The sequence below is a fragment of the Astatotilapia calliptera genome, chromosome 17 (assembly GCF_964374335.1).
Source record: "Astatotilapia calliptera chromosome 17, fAstCal68.1, whole genome shotgun sequence".
Lineage (NCBI taxonomy): Eukaryota > Metazoa > Chordata > Actinopteri > Cichliformes > Cichlidae > Astatotilapia > Astatotilapia calliptera.
The window spans coordinates 2,742,902-2,767,310 of NC_137438.1; the positions used below are offsets into that span (position 1 = coordinate 2,742,902).

At 42.4% G+C, this 24,409-nt stretch overlaps 1 protein-coding gene and 1 long non-coding RNA gene across 2 annotated transcripts in view; both read left to right on the forward strand.

The window, feature by feature from the left end:
• The first annotated feature begins 199 nt into the window (after positions 1 to 199).
• Positions 200 to 1,513, forward strand: LOC145421511 (uncharacterized). Its single transcript, XR_013902890.1, has 2 exons — positions 200 to 874; positions 994 to 1,513. It is a non-coding gene; the product is annotated as an uncharacterized LOC145421511 (long non-coding RNA).
• A 5,557-nt stretch (positions 1,514 to 7,070) lies between these two features.
• dennd5b (DENN/MADD domain containing 5B) overlaps positions 7,071 to 24,409 on the forward strand; it is a 125,051-nt gene continuing 107,712 nt past the window's right edge. Inside the window, exon 1 of the mRNA XM_080291779.1 lies at positions 7,071 to 7,381. The gene's annotated coding sequence lies outside the window, so the exon portion shown is untranslated. The remainder of the gene's footprint in view (positions 7,382 to 24,409) is intronic.

Below are 24,409 nucleotides of genomic sequence, written 5' to 3' on the forward strand. Positions count from 1 at the left end.
CAGTTGCCCTCTGACATGCAGAGATAAAGAGCAGGTTGTAAAGAAATGGTGGAAACTACAGAGGTGCAGTTGGGGAGTGTACCTTTCTTTGTGAACGTTAGGGTGTGTGTCCTCAGATGCTCTTGATAAGGAAACAGCATGTATTCTTGTTTTGATGACTGTTGTGGACCCACCTGTAACCCATGTGTCTAATCATTGAGTCTTATTGTTGCAGTATGTTTGTGTGACTAGTAGATAAGGGCTTTGGAGTTGACGTCACGCCGCAATGCATTGTGGGAGCGCGGCACCATTTTCGGGGTCTACGAATCAAAACAAACACACTGTGTTGGATCGACGATTACAAGATGCTTAAAAGCAGCTCAAAAGAGAACGGACTGTATAGAGACCGATTGCGTCCAGAGGCGAAGCAGCTGTACTTGCAGAAAATAGCGTGCATTGGAAATGTGGACCCGTATGAAATACGGCCGTGGAGTAAAAACCCTGAAGACCAACCGCTATTGACGTAGCCTGACATATTCTCGTACCTTATCTGTGGAGTCAGCGCGTACAAGTCGTCATTCAAACAAAGGTAAGTCAGCTCGAGTACTGCGAGTGAAATGCGTTTGATTTCCATCCGAACATTCACATTAGTGCAGCATAAATTCATTCATACATTTTATTTTAATTTTATACATTGATTAATGACCTGCAGAATCTCCTTATCATATTAAGTGATTCATAATTGTCACTTTATGCTTTCTCCATCTCTAAAGTGATGACATCCTTGCATTACATACTTTAGGTTCATTTTCTGCAGGCAGGTTTCTGACAGAGAACAGGCAGGTTTACACTATAACCTGCAGCGATGGACACATAAAGAAATGAAAAATGACATGTATGTGCTAACTTTCTAAACACTTTGTTACATTTATGATAAAGTAGATTAAACACATTTGTGTCGGCCTTGGCTCATAGTTCTTGTCTTTAAATGAACTTTGTCTGTGTGTGTTTCAGGTCCTGCACTCTCAAAGACTGAATGAACCAGCATTGCAGCCATGGGTCACTGTGAGCATCACAGGGAAGGTTGAAGCCGCCCGCTGCACCTGCATGGCCGGAGTCGCGGAGACCTGCACCCACGTCACTGCTCTTCTGTTTAAAGTAGAAGCAGCAGTGTTGATCCGTGGCACAAGGACTGTTACAGATGAACCTGCATACTGGGTTTTGCTGGGTAATGTGACCAAGATACAGCCAGAGGTTGGCCATAAGATAGACTTCTCCTCTTCAGCTGCCCAAAAAAGGCTCTTGATCAAAACATTCACAGACCATCTGTAGTGACAGGTAAAAGGAGCCGTCCTCAAAAAAGAAAAACCCCACCTGCTACTGTGGAGGAGTCGTCACTGCTATAATGCCATCATGTTTTATCTAGGGGTCTAGATTTATGCCTGTAGTGCACTGCCGTGTAAATAATTTGCATTTACTGAATATGTACTGACTGAGTCCCGCTGTTCAAAAGTTGAATAAAGAAACAAAGTAATTTTTGCCTCTTTTTTTAAAATTAAAACCACTTCATAGAACATCACATCAGTTACAATGATGATGTCATTTATAGTTTACAAATGACAAAATGTTTACACAAAATCATGACAGTGTTTACATGATATCACCCACTACTAACATTACTTTATTTACTTTGTCTTTTGAAAAAATACAGCTATTTATACAGCAAAAGACTAAAGAATATTTAACAGGAGCAGGTTTCATTTTCCCTGGTTTTATTATCACTGTTCACCAAACGCAGCAAACCTTCACCATCTTATCCAGAAGGGTCACCTCTTCACCCTCACATGGAAGAAGTAATCTGATTGGCATGGTGGTATGTTTGAAGCAGGTCCCTCGTGTAGCGCTGGAACTCAGTCATGATGTTTCATCCATTTCATGGGCTGGTTTGCTGCAATAATGCCAAATAATTAGCAACTCTATAGATAGAAGGTAGTTCTGCAAAATCACTCAGTAGGATGTTTGTTCTAATTTGCTATGAGCTCAGAGCGCATAGAAAATAAAACTAATAGGCTATAAAGATATGAACATATTTAGAACTTACCGGAATGAAAATGTCCGGAGCACCAACAGATATTTGGAGATGGAAGAGAACTGGATATCAGCTCGTCTCACAGCTGCTATCCAGGCTGGACGCCTTCGTTTGGTAACATCGATACACGAGCTGCCTCATGTTGCTTCCAGGTTGGGGAAGAATGAAAAGACAAACCCTTTTCAAGCTTATTCTCTTGCCGGTCGTGCGATCGAACATTGCAGCCGACCACACAGCAAGAACGAACCATGGCTATGCTTTCGCTCCTTTTTCACTTAGACCCCCAAAATGGCGGATCGGGCCAAAATTCTTTCCACGCCCACCCCCGTGACATCACGCTCCAAAGCCCTATAAGGGCAAGAAAAGGTACAGGTATATTACTACTCATAATAATAATAATAATGGATTGGATTTATATAGCGCTTTTCTAGGCACCCAAAGCGCTTTACAATACCACTATTCATTCACTCTCACATTCACACACTGGTGGAGGCAGCTACAGTCATCTGCTGGTGTTGCTCCACTGTCAACACAGCCATAAACCAGGAAGTTTTAGAGCACTTCATGCTTCCTGCTGCTGATCAACTTTATGGAGATGCAAATTTCATTTTCCAACAAGACTTGGCACCTGCACACAGTGCCAAAGCTTCCAGTATCTGGTTTAAGGACCATGGTGTCCCTGTTCTTAATTGGCCAGCAAACTCGCCTGACCTTAACCCCACAGAAAATCTATGGGGTATTGTGAAAAGGAAGATGCGATATGCCAAACAGTGCAGAAGAACTTAAGACCACTATCAGAGCAACCTGGGCTCTCATAACACCTGAGCCAGTGCTTTAAGTGGGCCGGTACGCGCCGGTACTCAGTACCGCCACTTCTAAATATAGCTCTTGAGAGTACCGCCACCTCTCCATGCGCCCAGAACGCGCTTTTAGCGTACCGGTACTCTCATTTGCACATCTGTTATAATCGTTTGGCTGCGCTGCCGCTTTACAGAGCGCCCTTCACAAGCACGCTTCTTAATTCGTCCCACCGAGAGCAGAGACTACATTACCCATACACCAATGTGTTTTACAAGTGAAAAGCGCATGCGTCGCTTTTGCCGTTGTCATGTCAACAACTCAACGTGGTCCGGAGAGGGTGTGTAAAACGCGCAAACAGCTGCTCGGTTAAAATACAAAAACAATGAACACTTAATATGCTCTCCTGGCTCAGACTCTGAGTAGTAAAAGAACAAGGTCAGAATCAGAGGACTCGCTGGCTGACACCCCACCAAGCCAGAATGATATCGCTGCAGGTCAGACGCAAGCTAATGAAAGCTGCACTAGTGCCGCAGCCGCGGACGACGGCACTTTTTGCGACGATGAGGACGAGAATGACACCATTTCTACCGACGACAACAGCCGCGTTAGCGAGCATGAGTGGCCAGAATGTTGGTCCCAAGCACAAGTCCGGTATTTCTCCACAAATTACAAGTGGCTGATCAGCAGAAATCAAAAGTTGGGTTGTAGTGTGTGTAGTCAAGTTTGTGCTCGCGTGGATATGCAGCAAGGGCAGAGAGTGTCGCAGGAGTGGAGTGGGTGCTTAATGTCGTCTTTTGGAAGGGACAAGGCTGCACAACAAAACTCACCACGAAAGAAAATAAAAGAGCACAGAGACTCAATTTATCACAAGAAAGCAGTTGAAATAAAAGAGAAGGCAACACAAAATACAATGCAAAAACACATTGAAGATATGAGAAAGGCTGACTACGCTTCAACTTGCAATGTGTTTAGAACAGCTTATAAGATTGGTAAGCATGGGCGTCCCTTTACAGACATGCCAATAGATGTCCAGTTGCAAGTCTTAAATGGTGTCAAGATGGGCAGAGTTTTGCACTCTAATAACTCATGTGCAAATATACTGGATCACATTGCAGCTGAAATGAAAAAGAAGGTAGTCAATGACATAGTGATGAATGAAAGAAAATTGTGTGTGCTCATTGATGAATCCACTACAATAAGTGGAAAGTCTGTGCTTGTCGTGTGCCTGCAGTCAGCTATTTCCAGTGAAAATCCAGACACAATATTTTTTGAACTGATTGAGCTGCAGGGGACCACAGCAAAGGACATCACTGAAGCACTGTTAGGATGTCTTCATAATAATGGCTTTGACCCTCACTACCTACAGGAACATTTGTTGGCATTTGCTTGTGATGGAGCCTCAGTGATGCTTGGGAGGAAAGCAGGAGTTGCTGCGCAGCTTTGTTCCAAATTCCCTTACCTGTTTGTCTGGCATTGTTCCAATCAATTCAATTCAATTTTATTTATATAGCGCCAAATCACAACAAAAGTCGCCTCAAGGCGACTCAATCACAGACTGGAACTGGCAGTTTGTGATGTTTTGAAGGAGGTAGGAGGAATCAACCACTTTAAAATATTCTTAGATCAGCTTTACTCCCTCCACCATGCATCACCAAAAAACCAAAGGGAGTTAACTGAGAGTGCTCACAATGTTGGACAACGTCTCCTTGTGATAGGCCGTGTTTTATCAGTGCGTTGGGTTGCTTCAAGTGAGAGAACAGTGAAAGCAGTATGGGAGAACTACCAAGCTCTGCAGGTACACTTTACAAGTGCTGCTGCTGATAGCAGCAGGGACTCAAGAGAGAGAGCAAAATACAAAGGACTCAATGATGTTCTCACTACTGTTTCTTTTGTGGTCAATCTTGGCATCATGTATGACGCTCTCACAGAACTCAGTGACCTCTCAAGAATGCTCCAGAGACGGGACATGACTTTGGATCAAGCCGACAGGCAGCTGGACCGACAAATCCGGGTGTTTGAGTCAATGGTATCCACACCTGGTCCCTACACACAAACTGCCATTGAAGCTGAAAGGGAGAAAATCTTCAGAAATGTATGCCTGCATGAAAATCAGAGGGTTATAAAAATCAACCATGGCCAATTTTTCCATAGCCTGGCTGAAAATGTTAAGTGCAGGATGACTCCAACAACTTCCTCGCATGTCAGTAAAACCTCATCTGAAAAGACAGATAGTCACCTCCTCTCAGACATCAAGGTCCTCCAGTCTGACTCCTGGCCTGCATCTCTAGATATTCAATATGGGGATGCAGCGGTCAGACGTTTATGTCAGAGATTCAGAGTTGGGGAGAGGGAAAGTGTCCTAGGATTTAGGAAGTATAAAGACCTTAAAGCTTCCAAGACACCAGCAGCCCTGAAGCCGCTTCTTACAGCTGTCCACACCATTGCAGTATCAACAAGTGAATGCGAGCGAGCTTTCAGCTCAATGAATGATACTTTGACAGATAAAAGAAACTCTCTCGACATCAAAAGGCTTTCAAATATGATTTTCCTGAAATGCAACGGACCACCCTTGGATCAGTTTAACGCACAAACATATGTGCAGACATGGCTGGCACTAGGGAGGAGAAGTGCAGCATCCACAAACTGCGAAGCCCAAAGTGAAAGGAAAGTGGAGCCCAAAACGTGCTGGAGCCTTTTCTAGGTAAAATGATTTGTACAGTATTTCTCATTTTTCATTTGGTGTACTGTGATTGTATTTTGCTGAATCTGCTTTTGTATATTTTTCAGGGGTAAAGAAATGAACCATCTTCAAGACTCAAGATTATGTTCTACTGTTCTATGGTTATTATGTTTGGGTTGCTTCAAGTGAGAGAACAGTGAAAGTAGTATGGGAGAACTACCAAGCTCTGCAGGTACACTTTACAAGTGCTGCTGCTGATACCAGCAGGGACTCAAGAGAGAGAGCAAAATACAAATTAGTTTATAATTTATTTTATGTACATTTTGTTAAAAAAAATTTCAATACCTTTTTGCACATTTTATTTATGTTCAGTAGCTCTTTCTAGCTCAAGCAAATCCACAAACTAATAAAATGATTTATTATTTTGTATAAGGTTGTCTGTTGACTGTTGTATATAAAACCCATTCAATATAGTTGTTGTTACCTCAGGGGAGGCGGGAAAAAAATAGAGTACCGGCACCTCTTTTGGGCCACTTAAAGCACTGACCTGAGCAGTGCCGCAGACTGATCGGATCCATGCCACTCCACTCCGCATTGCTGCAGTAATTCAGGCAAAAGGAGCCCCAACTAAGTATTGAGTGCTGTACATGCTCATACTTTTTATGTTCATACTTTTCAGTTGGCCGAGATTTCTGAAAAACCTTTCTTTGTACTGTAATATTCTAATCTTCTGAGATACTGAATTTGGGGTTTTCATTAGTTGTCAGTTATAATCATCAAAGTTGTGAGACATAAACACTTGAAATATGTGAAAAAAAAGGAAAAAAAAGAAATGTACATATCTTCATGCATGCTTTGCAAGCTCAGTGGATGTTTTTTTTCTTTTTTAGAGAAAAGCCTGTCTGTATAACGGAATCATTAAAATGTTAAAGGTTAAAAAAAATAAAAAGAAAGAAATATGTGTGGACTGAATGTATACATCATACAACTTTCATTTTTTGAATGGAATTCGTGAAATAAATCAACTTTTTGATGATATTCTAATTTTATGACCAGCACCTGTATATATATATAAATTCCCCACCACAGGGAGAATTTGTGTTAAATTTTTCATTGATAGTATATGGATTTGTACACTTGCAATTCTGGATACTAGTCTGTGTTAAATCAATAGTAATATATTTTTAAATATTGTGTACTTAGATTAGGAACAGCAGCACTTTTACAGTTGTTACATGTTTAGTGAGCAGCTGCCAGATTGTGATGTCATGCATTAAGATGTCAGCTGTCATAATGTGAATCCACCCGAAAGAAACAGAACCAAGCTTGCACACTTGGATACAGGATTTCTGGATTAACGTCTTCGATCCTGAGGACACCCCTGCTTACATGTAATTCTAGATATTTATTATGCTCCACCTCGTACGAGTTTATCCCCGCCTACCAAAAACACACCAATCAGAGTTGGCTCACATGACACATAAAGGCTCCGTTTCGCCCTTTCATTCCTTCAGGGAGAGGGACAGTTAAGAGGAAACGCAGCAGCTGAGTCATTCCTGTTGTGTTTGTTTGAAGTGTGTGGCCTAGGCAGCGTGCGTGTTTGGTACACCGCCGTTCGCAGGAACACGGACTCTGTCGACAAAATTCCCTTTGAACAGAAGCGGGTGTGAGGAAAATATAAGTCCTAATTATTAATTTATAAGGAAGCATGGACTCTTGCTGATGACAACCAACATTCTCGTGGATTTCACTAGTCTGGAGTGGAAATATGCTGCTGCGTTCATGTGGAAGCCTCGAAGTAGACGGAAATTGTCATAAGTAAGGCGAATGTGGTAAGTTAACTGACAAGGTGTGTGTGTGTGTGTGCGCGCGCGCATTTTATGTTAACTTTATATGTAAAACAAAATGTATTTCACTTTTTGTGCGTCATCTCTTCAAAAGAAGTGAAACTGTAAGTCAGTGTTTGTATGTGTTTTACATGCCGGTGTGGCTGTTTACTAATCAGAAGCTTTGTTCGAACCAGCTCCAGTTTGCATGCCAAATATCATTGGTCAAGCTGCTCCCGATGCACTGGTCGGAGTGTGAATGTGTGTGAGGAAAAGCAATTAACTTCCTCGCGCGTAAATTCAACAAACCGCGCGTGTTGAACTTATCAGCCGCGTGCGCAAAGAATTCATCGTGTACACCTTGAAAATTTCCATGAAATTCCAAATCAAAACCCCATAAACTATGGTATGTTACAATAATATTAACTCTGAGTGGTAGATGCTGTTATTCATTAATGCCGCATAGAGGTGGGTCAGAGTAATAACAGAAATTAAGTTTGAAATTACATTTTCTATAGTTACCTGACAGCAGCTGAGCTATGCCATTATGGCCATGTCACATGAATGGTGTGACAGCTATTTCACTTCTATAAACTAATAAGTTCATGTTGAATAAAAAAAAAAAAATCTTATTCTTCAGTCAAACTTTGAGGCAGTAGCTCTCAAATGTTCTTGTAGATTGTTCAAAAGAACCCCCAAAGTCTAAAGAGTCTTTGAAATGTGAGAGTTTGAGCATGACAGGCCAAAGGTAACAACTGACCTCTTTATATACCAGTGGCCCAGTATTAACTTGTTCCTTGTTCTGCAATTACAAGCTCTGTGTAAACAATCTTGGTATCAAAATAAACTTACACTTGTGAGATTTCATCAGAGGTGTAAAACGTGGAGCAGATGTTACTGAGGCTGAAACACAGAAAGGCAGAAGTGGCTCTGATGTGGCTAGTTAGCTGCAATAGCTCCTGATAATAATTAGTCTATTGGCTGACTTCAAAGATAACTGAGGAAACTGAGAAGCCAGTTTCTGTCTTTTTTCTTCTGTGTTTGGCTGAGATTCTAAGGTTTTAGCACAGTTCTAAACGAGTTACATAGCTGCTTTTCATTTTCAAAACCTACATGCTAAGACACCCAAAAAATATAATGTGAACATGGTTAGATCCCTTCTTTATGAGGAAACAAAAATGCTCATCATAAGTGCTCAAGGTTATGTTTTTCTGCGCCGAACGGAGCTTCAGAGTACCCAGCCTTCTTGGAGTCACTGAGTGTTTGAGGTAGTTCCACCTGAGACCCTGTTGTCCTGCTGGGAGACTTCAACACTCATGTGGGCAACGCTGGTGAGACCTGGAGCAGCGTGATTGGTAGTGATGGGCAGATGAAGCCCCATGAAGCACTGAAGCTTTTCATCCAATTGGTTCACCCCAACGCGAAGCTTCATGAAGCTTCATTTGCTCTAGCAGGACACCTACTGGACGTAAAAATAATAGCTGGCATGAATTTGAAGAGTGTGGCATTTTGCACACAGCCTGTAAATGTCAACAACAAAAGGAGTGTGTAAAACATGTATATTGTAGTGATGGCAGTATACTGTGTATATTTATAGTGGCAGTATGGGAAATGATTATTTGGAAATGCTTGAAATGGAAATGATCATTTACTGTGAGGTGAGGTGTGGTTGGGGTGTGGACAGTGGTTGTGCTTTTGTAACGTTGAGGTATGGACAGCTACACACTGAGGCTTTGAGCCTCAGTCCTGCCTGTTCACATTTTATTCTGTAAAAACTAAATTTTCACTGCTTTTATGACCTTTTTAGTGGGGAGAACATAGCTGGGATTTAATGATTTAACAAATCTTTTGAATCCTTTGTCCTCCACAATGCTAAATGGCTGGGAGTCCTCAATCACCATGCTAACCAGGTCTTCATCTATTTGAGATTGTTCTCCTGAGGAAAGACAATAAAGACAAAGCACAAATATAAATATCACACACGTAACTTATAACAGTTGTATAATATTGTTATATCATTTAGTAACATTACTGCATGCTATATTATCATTGCATTTGATGGCTCACCTGGTCTTGCTCCACAATCGGTGTCCCCCTTATTCTCATGCAAAGCTCTGTAGTGCCTAAGCATGGATGAGGTGTTGTTGTTATATCCCAGCTCCCTGGCACATAGCAAACACTTCACCTTGTACAAAAGTCAAGACAGCTCAACATAAATTGTATTGCACCATCAGTATCATGACAATACATCTTCTGTAGAAATTTACATACCTTGTTGGGAGGAATAAAATCAAAATGTTCCCACACAGGGGAGGACATCCTCCTCTTCTTAGCTGGCTCCATTCTCTCCTGACTTTCTCTCCTCACTCTCATAAACCTCCAAACGGTCTCCAAACTCTCACTAACCGCAACTCTCCATCAAACACCCACATTTTGAATGAAGTCTGAGGGGTTTATATCGCTGTCATATCTCGCGGCAAAGTTCGAACCACTTCATGAACCAGTCACGTGGTACAGCCGGGCAGCGAGGCTTCGGACGTCATCATTTTCAGCTCCTCCCATAAATGAAGCAAGCCTCGATACGCACTTCGCGGAAACGCCCCCTCCATTACTCGACACACGCTCCGAAGCCTCGATACAGAACGTCCCATCACTAGTGATTGGGACTGACCTGCCAGATCTGAAGCAGAGTGGTGTCCTGTATGTCCATAATGAACACCATGTTCAAACAAAAGGGCAGCCATAAGTGCACGTGGCACCAAGACAGTTCAGGCAACAGGTTGATGATTGATTTTTGCAACCGAATAATCAGATCTGCAGCTGTCAGGGGTAGACATTTGTTCTATCACAAGTAAGAGAAATAAGACACTGCAGACCAACTCAGAGTTTTAAGAACGTGCGCACGTTCGGTGTGTGTGTCTTCTCAGGGTGAATGTCCCTGAGAAGACACACACCGATTGCAGGCTTGCTTGCTTTATTTATAGGGAAAAGCAGGTTACATAGTACTTCCTCTTCTGTGAGGAGTCGGGGAGAGGTTAGACGTTAGCTCAGCGCTTATCTGACCTCACACACACACACACTCTGAAATAACGAATACAGAAGTATATCATGCTTATCTGACATCTCACACACTGAAGTAAGGAATACATCATGTTCTCTTTAACAATAAGCTTGGTTATGTTGAAATATATGAACACTTGAATATAAGGCACACTTGATTATATTGTATTATGTAAAAAATCTTCTTACAGCAGCCATATGTTCTGGACCCTCAGGTGAAGAGAGATACTGAGCCGTGGACCCAAGGTGGTTGTTACTTGACATGTTGGTAACCCCCAAACCAGATAGTGGACACCAGAGGTGAAGCGAACCATCAGGCTGAAGAGTCCTATCAGGCTTGTTTGCCTGTGGGGCTCCTAACACAGCTGATATGTACTGACAGGCCAAGCGGAACGGGGCTCTGGTAGAGGCTGAGGCAAAAAGTAGTGTTGGTGAGGCAAGGGCGTAGATTTGGTCATATCGCACAGCCCTAACCCCCGGCCTGTTTCAGGCTGGACAATAATAACGGTGGCATTTAACTTATTTTATCCGATAAATAAACACTGTAAGATACAAGTTTTTTTTGTACATGCATATGTATACCACTCCACCCCAACAGCCCTTTTGAATGTCTCCCTAATTCTGAGGTCTCAAGGTTGGGAAGTATGTGCTAGGCTTTGGCCCACATCAGTCGAAAATTGTATGTAACCATGTCCACCAGGAGAGACTGGACAGTATAGATGTAAAACAAATATGCCAGCAGTTTCTCAGTTAACGAGAGGAGAAGGCCTCGCAAAATCGCTAGCCCGATGTCCCGGGGCTAGTGATTTTTCCAGTCGGGCTACCAAAATCTATCTCTGCCCTGCCCGTCGGCCTATCGTAGGAAGGAAAGATATGTCAATGCTTTTGCATTCTTTCGGAAATGTAGCTGGGTAATTACGTCATTGGCATCGGTGAGCCACTGTCAATATGTGACACTGATTGGTGAGTGATGATAATTTGTGCACCAATTCCTCTGACATAGTCTTATCAATCGTTAGCTTACTATGCAAACATGACAAGTGAAATCTCCCGCAGCTTAAACATGTGAGAGGTTGATCGCGCAGAGAATCGCTGAGCTTATGTGAGTCCGTGTGTAAAAGCAGCAGGATTTATATTTCACTACGATGACCTGGATGACTGAGAACCTTCACAGACAGATATATATTTTAGTTCTGCTGAGCCAAATAAGACAGGTCAGGGTGAAGAAGTGACAGCCAAAGAAAAGCTTACCACAAAACGGAGCAGTTATGACAAATCAGACTATAAGGCAAAAAGAAAGTGCAGTTTCATGGACAAAAGAATTTCTGTGGCTGCAATATGACGAGCTAAATAACCAGGGCTGCACATAAGTGGTCCGCAGGTGCGCATTCGCTGTCAAAATAAAAAACACGCACAAGATATGAAGTTGCAACGCGTGTTTGCATACATAAGATTTTCTGGAGGAGGACAGACATTTGTTTAGAACTCTTAAAGATGTCGAAGAAGCTCCTTTAAGCAATTACTGTGGTGTTCCTCCACCTCCAAAGAAATGTCAGAAGGAGTCCGAACCACAAAAGAAGCACGTATTCTCGGAAAAGTGGTTGCAGGAGGTGAGCTGGCTTCAAACAAATGATGAACGCACAGAGATGTGGTGCGGAATGTGCCGTGAAAATCCCACTCTAGCAGACAAAAACAGCTTTTTATATGGACGCAAACGCGCGTTGCAACTTCTTATCTGGTGCGTCTTTTATTTTGACAGTGAATGCGCACATGCGGACCACTTATGTGCACCCGTGTAAATAATATAATGTTCTGCCGGGTGTGTTGTTGGTTTTCTCTCGATTTCTGAGTCGACAAGCGCCTTTGTTACTGGGACCAGTCATTTTAAGAAAGGCCCCCATGAGAAATGCAAGAAACGCATTATTGTTCAGTCTGCAATATCTTTTCCAGAACAAACACCAATTGCAAATAACATACTAAAAATAAACCTGAAAAATCTGTTTAGAACAGCGTACTATGTTGCAAAGAGTGAACTACCACTGGCACAATGTAGCAGTCTTTGCAAACTTCAAACAGCAAATGGCCTCGATCTTAGTTCCACTTGTCTCTTACCCGTGACTTCAGTAGAAATTTCAAATTCAGGATCTGACACAGACGGATTCATGTCCTACACAGTTCTTACAAGTTCATAGAAATTTCTGTTCAATTAGAACCAAGTATTTGAGTTGATTGTAATTTTTATACAATGTTGTAATTTGTGTTTCAACAATTTTTTGATTAATGTTTTGTTTCCGTTACAATATTATACTTTAATGTATAATATTGTAACAGAAACAAAACAGGAAACAAAACATCAATCAAAAAATTGCTTTTTGTTTTTTTTGTTTTGTTTTTTTTATTCAGGCTACCAAAAACTGAAGAGTCCCTGCCCGAAGGGCTACCAGGGATTTTGAAATTTTGCGAGCCCTGAAGAGAAAGCAAACACAAAAAGAGCAACAAACTAGCTAGCAGTAGATGACAGTAGATACTAAATATTAAACGCTATTGTGCAGCATGCAAGATAGACGGCGCACAATGTGCTTTGAGGCAGCAGCCAAGAAAGGTGTAGTCCGCATCTGTGTACACCTGTGTGGATCAGCATGCTTGTATTCCAAAGGTTTGTAACGATCTGCTAGGGAGTGTAGAGCCATAGCTCCGTCCCCCAGGGCATGAAGCAGGTATGGAGGAGATCAAGACTCCAGACATCCAGAGGCCCCAGAGTACGAGGGCCACCAAAGGGGGGGGGTCCGTGCCACCCTCCTGGGAAGAGCTGAGTAGAGCCCCAAACAAGAGGTCACGGAGCAGAGGCCAGAGGGGGTTGCAGTGGCGTGCCCGCGGGCTCTGCCGGCAGCCAGCTGTGCCAGAGAGGACTGGGCTTCAGGCCCAGAGGCCTGAGGGCACTCCACCCACCGCCCAGGCACACAAGCGCTTTTATTAACATACAGCATAGATGTACATGAAAAAATTACTCAAAACTAAATTATTAGCATTCATTAAATGATAATGCTCCAAAAATAAAAGAAAACAATGTTTTTTCTGCATAACAAAAAGCTCACAATTGTGCAGTCAAAATGTAAACTAAAACACGATGAGCATAATAACAAAGACAGATTTCACAGCTGCTCTGTTCCCAAGTTCGTGACTGACAGCCTGGAGTTTGAAATCCTCTTTGTAACCACGTTGCTGAACAGGTGCAATTTATGGTCCTTATACACACACGTACGGTAATATTACGTTGAAGCACAGTACGTATCACTCCGCGAGGCTCCTCGGTAGCCGTAATGCGCCGATAATCCATAGAGTGGTGCAGCTCCGTAGCTTACCAAAGTCGTACTAAAAAAATTTTTGACATATTGCTGAGCGCCGTGTACCACATAAAATCTGTTTGCGGTCATCAAGCACAACCAGAATTCATACATAAGGCGCGCTGTCAACTTTTGAGAGAACTAAAGGATTTTAGGCCGTGCAGCCCCTGTAAGCTGCATGGCATTAGTGCGGTTAGCTCGCTAACACGTTCATGCCGTCCAGCCCCACGCACGGGGCTATGTGCAATAGCTCGTTAACGGAGGTTTGCCGTGTCCATCTTGTCCTTACCTGAAGGTGAAGCGGTGGGGGAGGAGGGGGAGTTGTGTTCAGTGAAGGAGAGAGGCGAGGCGCCGAGTAACGTTGTTTAGAGACAAAAGTGGACGAAAGGGAGGCAAACTTGCAGCTCCACCATTATAATTATAACGTAACCTAGACTTTATTGATATAAAGGATATTGTCACAGCTTATATCAATATTTTTAAAAAACGCGATATATCGCCCAGCCCTAATCTCTACCCACATCACTCATGGGAAGCATTGCTTCAATAAAAATGATGGTCTTGCCAAAAATTAAGTGATTTCAGGTAAACCATCTTTGTATATTTCCAAATGCATTTGGAAAGATAAACCCCTGCGTATCAGCTTAAAAACACTACAAGGGACAAAGGAGGACTAGATCTGCCTAACTTTCAGCACTACTTCTTAGCCAACAGGCTTCAGTTCATCACAGGATGGTTAAAACACACCCTCTTAGATGAGCCCTGGCTGGATGTAGAATGGGCACTATGCAATAATTTAGAGATTTCAGATCTACCATTTATCAGCTCAAACATCAAACGACATGAATGCCTTAAAACATCAACGTCAGCTCTTCTCTGACAGCTGGTGGGAGTTTCTAAGAAATGAGTCTTCATTAATCCCATGCAAACTTACACCTATGAATGAAAGGCTTTATTGGCCACATGCAGGTTGCCCCGCAGTGGAATAGAACCCCACTGCGAGGTGTGTAAGTCGGGGACACACACACACACGGACATCACATGGGAATACAGGTCGGAGATCGGCAGCGTTACAGAAAGACACTGAAAGTACACAACAATGGGAAAGTAGAAGAGGAAAAAGACCTCTACTCGTGCTGAGCACCTATGGGAGGACAGCATGAGAACAGGAAACAAAAAAAAAAAAAAAAATCTCCTGGACAGAGAGCACATAAATGTCCACAGTACAACAATGGAGTACGTGACAAGCCACAAGGTTGGGTAGGGGGTGAGGAGTAATCCGAAGGAAACAAAGCAGTCATCCTGCACAGCGCTACCATTCCAGCGCGGCACACGGACCCGCCATGTTCCCCCACAGGAAACAAGCATCGAAGGTGTTTGGAAAGGGAGGGGGGGGGTGTGGGTGCGTGTCCAGAGTTCAGCTGAGACGGTGTCCTCCGCCCTATCAGGCTAAGTAACAACCCTGACATACTACAGAATAATAAGATTAACTTCCCTTATTAACAAGTTGTATTAACAAATTAAGTCTGTAATAAAAAGGAAATTTAAACCTTAAGTTGAACTACAAACACTGGGTGTGGTACAATTTCTTTATCTTAAAACTCTCAAATTACTGTCTCAAATATACCGTATTTTCACGACCATAAGGCGCACATAAAAGTCTAAGATTTTCTTTAAAAAGTACGGCGCGCCCTATAGCGCGGTGCGCCCTGTGTGTTGTAAGGAGGACGTAGTAGAGAACACCATGAGAACGCTAAAGGGTGAAGTGTGGGCGTTGATCGTATATACCGGACAATCGCACATACCTGTATAAAAGGACAGGTATGTGCATTATGTGGAACATCGTTGTTTTAACAACCCTGGAAATGGCAAAGAGACACGCTTATGAAGCACAGTTTAAACTGAAGGCCATCAGCTACGCGGAGGAACATGGAAATCGAGCAGCCGCGAGAGAATTTAAGATTAACAAATCGATGGTTCGCAAATGGAGGAAGCAAGAAAACAAGCTCCGGCAGGTCAAGAAAACGCAGCTGAGTTTCCGCGGACATAAGGCGAGGTGGCTCGAGTTGGAGGAAAGACTCGAGCGGTGGATCATCGAGCAAAGAACGAGCGGGAGAAGCGTTTCGACGGTCACCATTCAACTAAAAGCAGTTTCACTAGCTGAAGAGATGAACATTGAACATTTCCAAGGAGGTCTGTCTTGGTGCTTTCGGTTCATGAAACGGTGCCATTTTTCCATCAGGACCAGGACTACGGTAGCGCAGCAACTTCCAGCGGATTATAAGGAAAAGCTGGCCATCTTCCGCTCCTACTGCAGCAAACACATTAGCGACAAACACTTCCAGCCCAGCCACATCACTAACATGGACGAGGTCCCGCTCACTTTTGACATCCCGGTGAGTCACACTGTGGAGAAGAAGGGGACCAGCACGGTAGCGATACGCACAACGGGGTATGAAAAGTCTTCTTTTACTGTTGTGCTTGGCTACCATGCTAATGGACAGAAACTGCCGCCTATGGTGATTTTTAAGCGAAAGACTTTGCCTAAAGAGAAGTTTCCAGCAGGAATCATCATTAAGGCAAATGAAAAGGGCTGGATGGATGAGGAAATGATGAAAGAGTGGCTGAGGGAGGTGTATGTAAGGAGACCAGGTGGTTTTTTCCACGCATCACCATCACTCTTAATCTGTGACTCTATGCGTGTCCATCTCACAGCCGATGTGAAAAAACTAGTGAAACAAATGAACTGTGAGCTTGCTGTCATTCCGGGAGGCCTGACAAAGGAACTCCAGCCGCTGGGCATCGGTGTGAACCGAGCGGCGTGGGAGCGATGGATGACCGATGGGGACCACAGTTTCACTAAGAGTGGAAGGCAGCGCCGGGCGAGCTACGCCATAATTTGCGAATGGATTGTAGATGCTTGGGCTAACATGTCTGCTGGCACTGTTGTTCGAGCTTTCGCAAAAGCCGGCATCATTTCCGAGGAGCCGCACGGCACGGAAAGTGACTCTGACAGTGAAGAAAGTGAACTTGGCATGTTTGATGGAGATTTAGCGCAGCTGTTCAATTCAGACACAGAGGATGAGGACTTCGATGGGTTTGATGACAATTACCGGTAATAAAAATGTGAGTACCAAACTCAGTTTTGCTCCCGCTTTATTTTTAAACACGCATACTTGTATGCGCCTTATAATCAGGTGCGCCTTATGTGTGTCTTAAATACATTAATGGCACACATAACTGAGACGGCGCCTTTTAGTATGGTGCATCTTATGGTCGTGAAAATACGGTACAGGACACTCTCTAAGGTAGATCAGAATCACTTCAGATTACAAAATGGGAACCATCAGTCAGCTTAGACCAAACCTTCTGGTCTCAGGTATGCTTAAAAACCTTTTAAATTGATTAGAAATCCCAGTCTACAATGAATACAATACAAAATATTATATAGTGCACTATACAAGTCATCGGATGTTCACGATGGACTTTACGTCTTCTAACAACTCCTCACACTGTCAAGGCAATCCTATCCCCCAGTCATGTCTGTTCAGTTTGTAATCAGGACTGCCACAGTTAGTCGTTTAGTCACGATTACATCGACTATTAAAATTGTCGATGCGTCGTTTGAAGCTTTGTAAGATGCAGGAATAAGTAGTAGGATTTAAGAGTATAATAACAGACTGGAACAGAAGATGGCAGCAATGCATGTGCAAGGATGCCAGCTGCCGTTAAACCCCGAAGAAGCTGTCTCTGGTATCGTAGCTGTGTCCAGATTTTGTGGTGGCATCCTTCGGAGGCCGCATTTGTAGGTAGAGCTGGGCGATATAACGATATGTATTGCGAAATAACTTTCTCGATAGAAAAGTTAAACTATTGCGATAGATCTCGCCGCTCTTGTCCTCTTAAAAAAAAAAAAAAGAACAGCCAATCCAAATTAAGTAGCGCAGAGCTGAACCAATCACAGCCGCAGCGTCATGTCACGTGACTTGTTACATACAGCACAAGTGCCAAGCCGCACATGTGTATTTGTTTGGGAAGCAGCCAGCCGCCGTACTGCCCGGGTAATGGAGGAAATGAGTGTGCCGACTAGAGAAACATCAACCGAGCGTGACCGAAGGTTACTGAAGAGAAAACAGATGATGGTTCCAACGCCGGAGAGATTGTCGAACGGAAAGGCCAGAGAAGCTCCGTAGTGTGAAGGTATTTCTGCTATTTCAAGTCTGACAAAAAACAGAGCAGCGCGCACTGTAAATGTGCCGAAAGCAAGTCTGGAAATACAATAAAGCGGTGCAGCTCAGTCTCTGACTGGAAGCGCTGATTCGTCATTTGGCTTTTGTCAGACTGAAGTAACTGTTACAGCTGTTTGAAAAGCTCAGCTATACAACAAGGAGAGATCGAGAATTTCCTTTTAGTTCTCAGTTTATTTGATATTGACTGTTGAAAGATTTTATTATGTTTATGTATAGAAGTACATTTCATTTTAGGTCCTCTAGATGTGTTTGCTCTTTTTACTAGAGAAGTTACACTGTGCAAAGCTCAGCATAAAGTCTCTCTTCCACTCATGTGTCTGTGACGCAAACATGCTTGAGTATAAATAAAGGGTGGCAACGGCTGCGGAGTGTGAGTCTCCGTTTGAGCTCTCACCCGTGTGCACGTTAAACCTGCAAACCTGTCTGAGTGTCATTTATTCTGACCTGAGTTGCATTACAGGAAAACTCCTGACATTGACAAAAGTTAGTCAGTTTTGTCTGTTCTTCTGTAAAACAAACTAAGATTTATTTTTAGAATTAATATTTTGTTTCTAAGTGGAATTGACAATTTAGTCTGTTTCGTTTGTTCTATTTTGAAACTTAAACGCTTTAGCGGCTGCCTTTTGTGTAGTTTGCAATATTTGCCTTTATTTATCTGAAAAAGTCTCATGTTCCTTAAGTACATCTACCCTGTTGAACTTATTATGGGAAATAAATATTTAAATAAAAACAAGCTGCTGATTATTTCACATTTTACTTGTGAGCAACGGCACATTTAAATCTTACAAATATAGTTATTTGGCTGATATCGTGATAGATATCGTTATCGCCTGAAATGAAAAAAAACATATCGTGATATGTAGGCCGATTATGTTACAGATTTGAAGGATGGGTCGGGTGTATCCTTCTTGGCCCAACCTATCCCAGAATTTATAGCATGGCCCAGCCAATTCCAGTTTCCAACAATGGTAGCAGCTACCTAGTTTTAATATTACTCTTATTTCTCTTTCTGGGTCACAAAATAAACTGGGTCATCTGGAGAAGAGGAAGGGCTCCGTAAGGATGCTCTGCATGGACAGCTCAGCATTCAATAACATAATATACGACATCTTCAGCTCAACTCTGATGGAGATAAGACTGTGTACAGGGCGGAGGTAGAGAACTTGTCCACTGAAGCTGATCATCTTTAAAATAAAATAACTCTTAATGGGCTTCAGGAGGCACAGACAGGTTCACTGCCCTCATCTTAAATGGAGACTGGTGGCATTTGTCTCCATGTTGGCCATTTAAACTGTTAACAAATTGTGTGTGTGTGTGTGTGTGTGTGTGTGTGTGTGTAATTGTATAACTATAACCCAGATTTTGGTTTACATTGTTTTTGCAGGATGTATGCTCTCCAGGGCTTAAGAGCAAGGTGTCCACATCATGCCCATTGTTGTAGATCCTTAATTACCACCTCATCATCTTCAAGAGACACAATGGGTTCCAATGTTGAACTTGATATTGGAGCTGATATTTCAGATGAACGACATTGTAAGAATCAAGAAGTGAGAAATTCAACAAACTGTGGACTGAAGAGGAAACGACAGCGGAAGATCTCTCCTTATCCTCACAGCCGTCAACCAACAAAATGTGAAGATTTTGAAGTTGAGAAAGCCAAATCATGGACAGATGAAATGTTTGACTTCATCAATAAAGAGATTGCCTTTTACAAGTCAGACGTAAAGAAGAAAGAGACTTCCAACGCTTCTGGGATTCAACACTGCACTGGACAACCTCTTGACCAAGACGGGTTGAAAAGCAGCAAAGGAACAGAATTATTTCCCAGCTCTAACAAGAATTATGATACATCTGCATCAGAGAACTGTTTAAAAGGTACACTAATCTCTGCTGTATAAAGTTTAAAACATTCTCCCAAAATGCATCTGCTTGGATCGAATTATGTCTGTAAAGGGTTGTCAGTCATGTTCTGATAACTGAAGGTAAAAGACATGCCAGTGTTGATGAAATAATGTATAACCACTCCTAATTATTCAGTACCTGCACCAAAAAATCCAAATGCTAGACTGAAGAATGTAAAACGAATTGCAGAGCTGGACAACTTTTCTGAATCACACTGCAACAAACCTGGAGTGGCGATATAAGTAACTTTCATCTCTTTATGTCCACAGATTATCAACATGTCATGTTGGATGTTGCTGCCACTTGCACAAAGAATGAAGCAGAGAGTCCAGTGACTGTGACAGCAGTGTCTGGGGTCACCGTGCCAGAAGAGACTGAGAAGTACCCAGGATTAACGGTCCGCTGCAGTTCCTCACAAGGAGAGCGTGAGAGACTCAAAGAAACACCAGGCACTCTACCTTTGTTATCCAAGCATGTGAGATGGGAGAGGGAGGATGTTAGCCTCAAACCAATTGAAGGAGTAGGTTTAGGCAGTGGGCCTTGTGTGATTGGTGGAAATCAAGATAAAAATGTAAACCAACTTCAGAAAATTGAAGACCAACACTACTGCCATGTTGAATCTAAGGATGCAGTTGCACTTTCCAGCCTAGATTCATTAACTGATAAAACTGAGCTTGGCAAAACGCGAGTCTCTATGTACCAAAGTGAAAAATCGGTGCGCAACCAAACAAGCTATAAAAATGCTGAAGAGGATACAACTGGTGTGTGTTTACAGGCTTGTTTAAGCGCATCTCTTCCTTTGAATAAAGTGAGCAGTGGAGAGCTGTTCTATGTAACGGTTGTAAAAGATCCACAATATGAAGATATTTCAGACACAGAAAATTTATCGAATATGGACACGAATCTCCTAAACACAAATCAAAGGGACCCTTCATATGAAGATGTGAGTGAAGATGAGAATCCAGAAGTTGATGATGATGATAATGACGAGGAGATGCCTTCACCTTCATGTGACGTGTCTGAAGCCAGTAATACGCAGTTTGGACATGTGCAGAGTCAGGCCGAGCTTCCAAAGAACCAAACACTTGGCATAGCACAAGATTGCTCTTGTCCATGTTTTGTTGAAACTGAGGATGGGTTTGAACGTTTCTTATGTCCTAAATGTGACGGTGAGAAACATTTAGATTGGCAAGCAAGCTGCTCTTTGAGCCCCCTTTCTGACGCGCAAGATCAAGAGGAGACTGATGAGGACGATGATTGGCTTGTTATGCCTATTAGCGTATTAGATGTTAAATGGGAACCAGCAGATGAAGGCCAGGCTGACCCAGAAACTGTTTCACAGCATGATGGTGAGCATGAAGACCAGGTAAAACAAAGTGACACAAATCCAGCTGTCTGTGAGGTACCCGGATCTGTTCCAAACCATGTGCCAGCTTCTGCTTTTTCCATGATGGAGGTTTTTGAAACTCCTTCTCATCTAGCAAAAGTCATACAATCTAGAGAGACAATGCAACAGTCCTTCATGGTGCCTTCTTCCTGGGGCACAACTGAGACTAAAGCTCAGAGACCACAAAATAGGGAGTCACATAGTGCTCCTGATGACAGTTGTGAAACTGACGATAGTTCCGATTACTCTGCTGATTCAGGACGTAACTATCTGACCGTGTCCAAACAGTGGTTAAGTAACCTGTCAGCGCCTGCGTCAGCAGAGAAAAATGACTCTGGTTCTGAAAAAGAAAATGAAGACCATGAGATGGCAAACTTACAACCAAGTCAAACGGGGAACAGAAGCAAGTCTTCAGAAAAGGATGACATCATCAACCTTGATTCTGACACCGAGGATGAAGGTGTCCAAAGCTGTCCAGAGACAAAAACAAAGAGATTATTCTCTACGCGCACAGAGAACAGTGGAGCTGCCAGCCTTAATCAACTGAAGAAACCTTCTCCTGAAACTGTGGAAGGAAACTGTCAAACCAATGGACGTACATCTATAGATTTATCCAGATGTTGTAATGAAGTGATCCAGAGTGGGAACCCTGACCTTTCACAAAGGACAGAAAAGTGTAATAATACTGGATCTCACCATGGTAGAAAAGCACGAAGCATTTCAGATGATCCTGCTGTTATAGTAATATCTGACACAGAGGATGATGGAAACCAAAGCAACAGACATGTCAAGAGGAGAAGTGGACTAATCTCTGAGTCGATGGGGAGGGATGGTACTTCACAAGGTGAAACAAGGAAAAATAATAAAACGCAGGACGGCAAGCATGAAAGTGCTAAAACGGAGACCAAAGAGCCTGGTATGTTTCCTGCAGACACAAAGTCTCAGCATCAACCCAAACTTCAACATCCACAGTTGAAAGAAAAGAGACGGGATGTAAGTTTTAGACTATCGCACAGTATAAAGAAGAGAAAACTGATTCAAGTTATAAGGCATCCTAAGCATTTTCAGCAAAAAGCCAACAGACCACCTACCTCAAAAACAGTGGAAACAGACATGGAAAAAGTCCTTACCAAAAGGAAGACCATTTCTTTAGACATGGAGAATAGCAATAGTACCTTCATGGAAGCTCAAACCAACATTTTTGCCAATGAAAACTCTCAAATCGGTCTGTCATCCAAAGACTCATCTGAGAAGCTTCTGATGTCTGGGGAGCGGGAGGTATACTCCACTAAAGCTTGCCACAAGCATGTTCAACAAAAGGCAAAAAGGACTTTGGAAAAAGCATTAGAAAAATGCGTTAACACACAGAAGAGAAGAACCATAGTACTCTCATCACAAACTGAGGGCAGCAATGATGCCTTACTTTATGCACAAACTAGTCCATCCTCCAAGTACATGCCTAAGAGGTGTCTCCAGACTCTGGATTTGAGTCCTAATCCTGTGAGTCCTCACTTTTTTGTTCAGAGAGCTTCTCAGCCTAGTGAGCACCTGAAGCACATGGAGCAGTCTACAGTCCAAAAAAATAAAACTCTGGTGACACCAGAAACCAGCAAAAACACTCGCTCCTCTAAAAAGGAGACGCAACATTTTTACAAAGAGATAAATGACAAGACTGGATACAGAGGAACGCGCCACACTGATACACACCATACATTACTTTCTAAAACTAATACCAGCTCGGCTAGTGCCAGACGACATTTTTCTTTATACAGTTTACAGCAAGCTCATTCCTACAGCAGCACCTCAACATTAAGTCAGTCTTACACTCATACAAAGGACCCATCATCCTTTACATGCATGCAGCATTCAGCCAAGAAGCAAGTGTTTAATGACAGTCAAAAGAGCTTTGTCCCAACCAGGAGAGATCAAAAAACTAGTGTGGAGAGTAACCTACGAGCCCAGAACAGTTTCAAGTCGATGAAGAAAGGTAGATGTGGTGATGATGTGGCACACAGGCGGAGACGCAGCTTCTATCCGTCTGTACCTCCTCTGATGAAGAGGACCAAGTGTGAAGCCATTCAGCTGACCAAGGCCAGAAATCGGGACACTCCACAGAAACAAAGTGTGTACTTTTGAAGTCTTTAAAGTGTTTTGGATTATTATTCATTAATTATTCATTTAGGTAAAGTAAAAAATTATTTTAAATGTGTTTAATCTCACTGCATGTTCCTAAACTTGATTCTAAATGTAGGATTCCCTGTGAGTGAAGGCTATAAGTGGAAGAATGAAACAAGCTTCATGGCTAACAGAAGATGATCCTCAACAATATATACACGGACTGCATATAAAACATGAATCCGGCTTCTGGCCCAAATGTAAAACTATACATTCTTACGTTTCTTTTTTGCTAACAGCCCTGAGGGAACTATTTTGAGTTGTTTCAGATGTTTGTAGAGGTGCCACCATTTCTGTCTTTGGTTTATCAAAAGCTCTTCTGTACAGTACAGCGGCATTCATATAAAACTGTAAAATATTCAATATTTTACCTGTTGTCAGTGTAAATATGTACGTTTAATTAATGTTATATTGTTAACATGTGTCACCGTTGTCATTGTTTGTTTAAACAGGAATCTGTTTGCAAAGGCTACTTCATGCTTCACATTTTTACCTTGAAAGCTTATCTAGTACACACCAACTATAACTGTATTTTCAATTATACTGCTAAACAAATATGAGAAATGATAAATTGACAAATGAAGTGTACATGTTGCAAATTTATGCCGTAAAATGTGCACTTTATTAAGAACATGGCACTGGTCAATGAAAACCAGAACCATCACCTATATATAAACCGTACATTAAAAATCACACCGAAACTTAAAATTTTCCTTGAAGTCCTTTCAAAGCACTTTATACAACATTCTCACATCTCAAAGGCTGATGGGGTATTGTCACCCTGCCAGGCAGTCGGTGTGGATACTCAAGTCAATGCGAGAACGAGGCAACGTAGGATTTTTAAATTGATACCATTAGTTTTATTCCTACAGGTAAAGTTTTCTGAAAATCTCGTGAATCAGTGATTTGTGAGATG